We start from the raw sequence: 7,268 nt of genomic DNA on the forward strand, positions 1-7,268 counted from the left end.
CAACATATTTTTCTGTGCTTTTATACTTCTTCCAGTAAAGATATATTACTTTTATGAGGAAAACAAATTTTTTAACATTGTATTATGGGCATTTTCCCATATTGCTAACAATTTTTTTGGAACCCTTGTTTTTAATGACAGCATATTTCTTTAGTTAGATGTGGTCCCCTAATTTAACTATTTACTATAATATTGGAAGTTTCCAATATTTTTGAAATTATAAATAATGTTGAGATAAATTATCTCCTTTATCAGGTGGGAATGTTCTTTTTCTGTCTAATAGGGTGCATCTTCATTTATGAACCTCACTGAGTGTTTTTCAGGAAGAGAGAACAGATTCCATGTTAATTATTGAATCTCATTGTCTAGGTGAGTGCTTCACATCTACTGAGCCACTTATATCAAAGAATAATGACGGGGACAATAATAATGAACATGCATCTTTGGTTACTCATTAATGCCATCTGCTCAGTAAACCATTAATGGGCTTACACTTTTGACCTGTGAAAAGTGCTTTTAATTACACTTTTTTCCCCTCTTTTCACTGTGTGATTCTACCAGACTGCTGGATCCTTTGAACATGCTGTTACTTGTTTGGAGTGGCAAATAAGCTCTCTGGTTTTATGCTGACTTAAACAATGATTAAAAACAAATATCCCTCTAGGCTTTGGGTGTTGCAGTAAGTATAGGATGAATATTTTGGGGTTAAAAGTTCCCACAGTCTATTTGATTAATAAGCAAATCATGTAACTTTTCAGTAATAGATAATTGCTCAATGATTACAAATAAAACAAAAACATAAAAATTATGAAACTAGTAATCAACTAAATTAAAACAACTATTAAAATTAAATAACTTTTTAAACTTATGAAATTAGCAAAGATTTTTAAACTGAAACATCCAGTTTTGTTAGATATAGAGAAAAACATTCATGAAAAGCTTATTGGCCAGTGAGATTGTAAACTGATTCCCTTTGGTCAATTTGGACATAAATATTAATGCCTAAAATCTACTTTCTCTTTGAGCCAGTGTTTATACTTAGAGAAATGTATCCTAAAGAAATAATTATTACTGTGGGATTCTGGTAAAGATTAGTGACAAAACATGTTCAGCAATATTTATACTAAGAAATAAAGAGAACAATCTCAACCTGAGTATATTCAGTCAATATGTATTTATTGAGTCCTATTATATGCCAAATTCCATCATTCCTTAGAATCTTTGGATACAATGATGATAGAACAGGTGATCAAATACCTGTAGCCCAGTAGGTACATCCATTCAATGAAATTCTAGGTACCCATTTAAAAATCATGCTGCAGAAGTTTGCTTCAGTTAAGATAAACTTACAGAATTTAGATTTACCTTACTGTGTTAAGCAACAAAATACAAGATAAATTCTTTTTACAAAGTAATGATAATCATGCATTGAACAATGGGCAGTGTAGGACTGTAATCTCTGAGAGAATTTTTTTTTAAAAACTAAGATTTGGGGGAAGTCAAGGCTGCTAACATTGTTAGAGTGGAATGCTTGGGAGGAAGAAGTCCATGAAGAGAGAGCTTCATATATCTCTAGAGGGATCCCCTTGAGTCTTTGAGTGCTGATCTGTACATATGTGAAAAGAGACTTTCTGAACCTAAGGAAATAACTGCTAGAAGGAATGGGTAGGAAATAGCAGCATCACACAAAGTTGGGGAGTACTAATGTTTCCTTCAGCCAGAGTACAAAGACTTTATAGAGCAGAATTCTTAGAAGGTAATCACTTTAATAATAGGGATTAATTGGACTTAGACTAAAGGCTGCTTTGGACCTATCCTCAGTTCAGTTCAGTCGCTCAGTCGTGTCTGACTCTTTGCGACCCCATGAACCGCAGCACGCCAGGGCTCCCTGTCTATCACCAACTCCCAGAGTTCACCCAGACTCACATCCATCGAGTCAGTGATGCCATCCAGCCATCTCATCCTCTGTCATCCCCTTCTCCTCCTGCCCCCAAACCCTCCCAGCATCAGAGTCTTTTCCAGTGAGTCAACTCTTCACATGAGGTGGCCAAAGTACTGGAGTTGCAGCTGCAGCATCATTCCCTCCAAAGAAATCCCAGGGCTGATCTCCTTCAGAATGGACTGGTTGGATCTCTTTGCAGTCCAAGGGACTCTCAAGAGTCTTCTCCAACACCACAGTTCAAAAGCATCAATTCTTTGGCGCTCAGCCTTCTTCACAGTCCAGCTCTCACATCCGTACATGACCACTGGAAAAACCATAGCCTTGACTAGACGAACCTTTGTTGGCCTATCCTAACAAAGCTTAAAAGCAAGATACACAAAGATGCAGCTGATTGCTAATAACTTCACTGCACACCAGAACAAAATCCAATGCTGTTTAAAGTAATTTAACAAAATTCAACTACCAGTGAGGTAAAATTAACTCTCTGTAGCAATCAATCAAAAATTATCAGGTATGCAAAGAGGTAGGAACATCCAACCCATAGTCAGAAGAAAAATCAGTCAGTAGAAAAAGAAATGACACAGGTACAGAAAATAGCAGAAAAAGAACATCAAAGCAGCTATTATATATATATATATATACATACACATATGTATGTTCAAAAAGGTAGAGGAAAACCTGATGATGATAGAAATTGAAAATATTAAAAAAGGACCTAAGTGGGACTTTTAGAAATGAAAAATAAAACATCAGAAACAAAAAATACATTGGATGAGATTAACAGCAGATTAGATACTGCCAAAGAAGAGATCAGTTTAAAGATATAGCAATAGAAGTGTTCCAAAATGAGGCAAAGATATATATATATATATATATTTTTTTTTTTTTTAAGGAACAGAACATCAGTGATGTGTGAACCAATATAACACGTTCTATCACATGTGTTACTAGAAGCAGAAAATTTTTTTTCTGGAAATAATAGGCAAAGTTGGGGAGTTGATTGCTTGCAAAGGGCAAGAAGATAATTTTTTGGATGATGGAAATATTTTATATCAATTAAATATATATATTAATTGTGGTGGTTATACAATTTTATTCATATATCAAAACTCACTAGACTTAAAATTGGTAAATTTTACTGCAGATTTATCTCTATAAAAATTATGGTTCCCTTCACAAAAATGATGTGGAGTATCATGAAATGATGATGAAAAATGTAGTAAGGTAAAAAAGAAAAACTTGTAATACATGTTTACATTACATTTTATTTTTTGAAAAATATAGAAAAGACTCTTGAGAATCCCTTTGAAAGCAAGGAAACCAAACCAGTCAGTCTTAAAGGAAATCAACCCTGAAGACTCACTGGAAGGACTGATGCTAAAGCAGAAGCTCCAATACTTTGTCTGCCTGCTGCAAACAGCTGACTCATTGGGAAAGACCCTGAAGCTGGGAAAGATTGAGGACAGAGAGAGAAGGGGATGACAGAGGATGAGATGGTTCGATGGCATGAACTTGGGCAAACTGCAGGAGATGGCAAAGGACAGGTAAGCCTGGTGTGATGCAGTCCAAGGGGTCACAAAGAGTTGGACTTGACTTAGCGACTGAACAACAACAAAGAAAAAGGCTGAAGAGATATATAACAAAATATTAGCCCTACTGATTGCTTTGTAATGGGAAAATTTTTTTTAAGTAAATTAATTTTTCTTCTTTTTGCTTAATGTTTAGTTTTAGTTTTCAATTTTTTTCCCAAAGACTAGTTCCGTTGTCCAGACTTGAAAGATGTGATAGGAATCACCAGCCCTGCATCTTTCAAGTCTTTGATGATGGAGCTAGTCTTTCTGATGGTTGGGGGTGGGGGTGTTTCATAATACTCCACAGTTCACGAGACTAATGTGCAGACTTTGCCCAAGTCTGAGTATACATATTCAGACTACATACTCTGAACTGGGGATACAATCACCTAATAGGTTTATGGTCACCCAGGACCTACGACTAGGTGGGCTGATCTGTACGATAATCTCTTAACTGTAAGTGGTGTACCTCAGGATGGGTCTCCAAGAATTAGCACATTTTGGAGTAGAAGTCAGTAAAGATTCAGAGGACTGGTTATTTCCCTCAGTGCACAGTGTTCTTGCCCAATGGTCATACTTCCCACAGTTTCCATAGGAACAGTTAGGAGAGAGATGTAACCTGCTTTCGTGTGCTTGCGAGTCTCTTCCTCAGTAGTGCCTTGCTTTCCTTCTACGAACTGATTCCGATCAGAGAAGTGGCTATTACAGTAGTTCTCATCAGACTTAAAGTTTGTTTGCCAGACTTAAAGTTGTTAGTTATATAAATCAAGTAGGACCTTAGTGGGCTTCCCCCTATTTCAACCTGAAGGGACCCACAATAAACCAACAAAAAGAATCATTCATTGAATGTCAGACAGTTCTGCCCATTAGGTTATTTTGCATCTGTGTATCTTGCATTTAATCATTGCGAATCAATACTCAGCTTCTGTGACCCCAGATTCCTGGTATTTTTCGGTAAAATCAGTGGAGCTCATTTCCAATGCAGCGCCTCCAGCTTGTAGGAAATAACTGTGTGCATGGGTGCTCAGTCGCTCAGTTGTGTCCGACTCTTTTTGATCCCATTGACTGTAGCCTGCCAGGCTCTTCTGTCCATGGAATTTCCCAGGCAAGATAGTGGAATGGGTTGCCATTTCCTCCTGCAGGGGATCTGCCAGAACTGAGGATTGAACTCATGTCTTCTACATTGCCGGTAGATTCTTTACTGCTGAGCCACCTGGGAAGCCCATCGGCTATTACTAGGTGAGGTCTTATGAGACCTTCAAGCAAGGCAAGGACAGTTTTAGTAAAAGGAGGATTTGAGACTTTTTTCCACTCTCATTAGACAACTCAGCTCAGTGTAGTCAGTTATCTGAATCTTCCCATTTGTCCTCATTTTACATCTTGGGGCTCTAGCCTTTTATTACTGCTGCCCTTGGTTTCACCTAACATATTTGCCTAGGTTGTGAATTACATTTAATGGACATAGTTAAATGTTACAAAATGGGTAACATCTAAAATCAATCTTTGAGTTTGTTTTGGGGTTGTTACAGGCCTTCAGGAGCAAGAGATTGGAGACTTGTATAGGACCATTATAGAAATCCCCTGATAATTGGTCTGTATTTTTAGCCAGTAATTTTTAATTTTCAAAATATCCTTCTGTTTCCTTAAGCTATCAAATGTCCTTGTGCTTTTTCATTCCTTTTATATAGTAGTTATTTGCCAGAGGAGCGGTCCCCAACCTTTTTTACACCAGGGACCAGTTTTGTGGAAGACAGGTTTTCCATGGACCCAGGGTGAGGGGATGGTCTTGGGATGATTCAAGCACATAACATTTATGCGCTTTATTTCTATTATTGTTACATCAGCTTCACCTCAGATCATCAGGCACTAGATCCTGCAGGTTGGAAACCCCTGTTATATATGGGGGTCTCACCAAACCTGCCTTCAGTGAGGTCTTCATTCCAGCTGATCACCATTTGCCCTTGGCTGCCATGGGCTGCTAGAGTTTCATCCGTTACTACCAGCCGGGCTTATTGTTCCATTTAGTTGCAATCAGGTCAGATGATAGATTTATTCATAATGCCTCTGTTTTATTAGGAATCTGTTGCTTGTCCCTGCTACCTGATACACATATCTGCTTATTTAGGTTCCGTGATAGGCAGAACAATGCCTCTGAAGATGCCCCTCTTCTAATCCCTGGAACCTGTGAGTGTGTTAAGTTTACATGGCAAAGGAGAATCAAGGGTGCAGATGGAATTAATGTTGACAATCAACTGGCTTTACAATAGGAAGACTAGCCTGGATTATCCAGGTGGAACCAGTGTAATCACCAGAGTGCTGAAAAATGGAGGAGGAGTTAGAAAAAAGGAAAGTCAAAGGAAGATGTGTCAAGGGAAGAACGGTCAGAGAAATGCAGTGTTGCTGGCTTTGATAATGGAAGAAAGATGCCTCTGAAAACTGGGGAAACCAAGAAATGGATTCTTCCGTGGAGTCCCCAGAAAGGAATGCACACTTGTTGATACCTTGATTTTAGAACTCCTGACTTCTAGAACTGTAAGTGTATGATTTTGTGTTGTCTTAAACTACAAAGTTTGTAGTAAGTAACATTGCAGTAGCAATAGAAAACAGCAGATTCTTAGTTTCAAGCACAAGAAACTACACGGCTTTAAAAATATATATTTTTATTTTTATTTCTTTATTTGACTGCACCAGTCTTAGTTGTGGCATGCAAACTCTTATTTGCTTAATATGGGGTCTAGTTCCCTGACCAGGGATTGAACCTGGGCCCCATGCATTGGGAGTACAGAGTCTTAGCCACTGGACCATCAGGCAAGTCCCCTAAATGTCTATTATTGAGAGAGTTTTATCAGATAGCACATAGACTATCTGGGAGAACCAGAACACAAGCCCTGGAGGCTCTTTGTCTGAAGTCATAGCACAGTCTTCTCAAGAACGTGGTTCACTGAACTGTCTCAGTCCCCTTGGGGGCATGGCGACTGCGCTTGCGCTGTTGATAGCATTGCAGGACACTAGGTCTCAAACACTGTTGCTGGAAAATTCAGCCTCCCTCTGGAAACTAAATGTAGGTGCTATTCTGTGTCACCCTCTCCAGACATAGATTTTGTGCAGTCTCCACTTCTTTGGGTCATTAACATCTAATCAGAACCTAGAATCTAGATGTATGATTATCTTGGCTTGGCTTGTATGCTTGCACCCTGTAGCTGCAAGGGATTTTGAGAAATATCTGCCATCGCTTACTTTTCTGCTTTGCTTCCAGGCTGGTGCATTCCTCACTTAAGAAGGTGATTCAGCTGCTAGTTACCAAAAAGAATGACTAATGTCTACCACAGCATTTATAATCCCAGCAGAGGAGAGATTTTTGTCTCCCAGGGTCTGCTCCAATCTCTGAGAAAGATTCTGACTGACCTTAGGTCTTTTGCTGACTCCCTGTAACGAATTATTGTTTAATATGAGTAGAGGGTCACTGGTTAGCAGGTTTTGGTGGGGGTCCTTGACTTCCCTTTATGGAAAGATATAGGTACCCAAAGGAACAGTGATTGAGTTAGCAGACAAAGAGGGAAAGGAAAAAGCCATATTATGATAAAAAGAGCTTATGGCTATAGCTAGACCCATTTAAGTTAAATCACTGCTTGCTGGTTTGCAAACTCCAATTTATTCAAATGTACCTGCATTTTACCAGGGGAGTTAAACAGTCCTACTTCTGGTGCCGAGGTGCCTGTATATGTCCAGATTCTGTCACTACTAACTGGGTGATT

The 7,268-nt window shown here is 38.6% G+C and overlaps 1 non-coding gene across 1 annotated transcript; it reads right to left on the reverse strand.

The window, feature by feature from the left end:
* Positions 1 to 6,251: 6,251 nt before the first annotated feature.
* Positions 6,252 to 6,324, reverse strand: TRNAG-CCC (transfer RNA glycine (anticodon CCC)). Its single transcript has one exon. It is a non-coding gene; the product is annotated as a tRNA-Gly (tRNA).
* Positions 6,325 to 7,268: the final 944 nt, after the last annotated feature.

This window comes from Bos indicus, chromosome 16 (assembly GCF_029378745.1).
Source record: "Bos indicus isolate NIAB-ARS_2022 breed Sahiwal x Tharparkar chromosome 16, NIAB-ARS_B.indTharparkar_mat_pri_1.0, whole genome shotgun sequence".
Lineage (NCBI taxonomy): Eukaryota > Metazoa > Chordata > Mammalia > Artiodactyla > Bovidae > Bos > Bos indicus.